The 1,418-nt window shown below is 36.0% G+C and overlaps 1 non-coding gene across 1 annotated transcript; it reads left to right on the top strand.

Moving 5' to 3' along the window:
• Positions 1–837: 837 nt before the first annotated feature.
• On the top strand, positions 838–910 carry trnar-acg (transfer RNA arginine (anticodon ACG)). The gene has a single exon. It is a non-coding gene; the product is annotated as a tRNA-Arg (tRNA).
• The last annotated feature ends 508 nt before the right edge of the window (positions 911–1,418 follow it).

Below are 1,418 nucleotides of genomic sequence, written 5' to 3'. Positions count from 1 at the left end.
AAATTGATCTAATATCGCATTTTCAATTGAGTTAACAAATGAATTAGGTAAAGTAACTGTACTGTGGATACAGGTGTAACAAAAAATAAATAAATTAAAAAATATATATATATATACTGTACTTGTATTGTTTGTCTTTTCTCTTTGTATTGTAAATATTTTAGTGAATAAATATCCTGTCTTTTTAGATGTAAATGAATACATTTTATTCATTAATTTTATGGTCAGCGTTCTTTATATTAATTCAATAGCCTACATACAGTATTAGTCTACTCAGTAGCCTCTATCATGATCATTTTTTAAGAAGAAAAAAAAACTAATAATGAAACGTAAAATTATCATGAAACTGTAGTTTTGTTTTAGAAAAAAGACTATATTAAGGTGGACTTGATTTTATATAGCGCATTATCACCACTGAAGCAGTCTCAAAGCGCTTTACATATCAGCTCAATCACCCAATCACTCTCACATTCACACACCAATGGGGCAGGACTGCCATGCAAGGCACTAGTCGACCACTGGGAGCAACTTAGGGTTTAGTGTCTGGCCCAAGGACACTTCGACACATAGTCAGGTACTGGGATCGAACCCCCAACCTCTCGATCAGAAGACGACCCCCTACCACCTGAGCCATGGTCTCCATTCATAACAAGCCCACAACCACATGGCAGCTTTACAAAATGAAATTAACATGGTCCTTAGAACAGAAGTTATGTATGTAAAAGTTTCATATTAGATGCAAGATTAAAATACAATGCTCAAATATGTTGAATCAAGGCAGGCCCAAACGGGACTTGTGGTAGGATGATTCTGGCCAGTGGAGATTGAATCTTCAACGGGCTAGTGGCGCAATGGATAACGCATCTGACTACGGATCAGAAGATTCTAGGTTCAACTCCTAGCTAGCTCGATATGTTTTGTCTTCTTTTATTTTTTGGTAAATTGTACTGTTTTCTTGTAACTATTTTCTATAAAACAAAATTAATCGTAAATCCTGTTTTGTGAGCTTAGGTCGGAGGAAACGAATATAAACACTGAAGGACACGAAAAACGTCAGGCTCATTTGAGCTGGGCAATATATCGAGATTCAAGATATAGTTTTCTATTTTGAGGATATAAAAAATTACAATATCGCCTATATTGATACTTATTTTTACAAGTTATTTTGTTTTAAAATACTTGTTTTAGGAGTCGCTGCTTCCACTACTTCTCAGAACAAGCATAAAAAGAACAGTTAGACAGATTGCTGAGACCTTCCCCCAAACAAGCCACACTGCAAAATTCACTCACACATGCTGTCCTTTAGAGGAGAAAAAAACCCGGAAACATCCGGAAACACTTCGGAGACATACCGGAGACAGAGTAATTTCTGCCCTGTACTGCTGCACAGGCTGTAATATCACCAAGTTTATCATTGT

The sequence above is a fragment of the Gouania willdenowi genome, chromosome 6 (assembly GCF_900634775.1).
Source record: "Gouania willdenowi chromosome 6, fGouWil2.1, whole genome shotgun sequence".
Taxonomy (NCBI): Eukaryota; Metazoa; Chordata; class Actinopteri; order Blenniiformes; family Gobiesocidae; genus Gouania; species Gouania willdenowi.
This window is presented reverse-complemented; position numbering and strand designations above follow the sequence as displayed.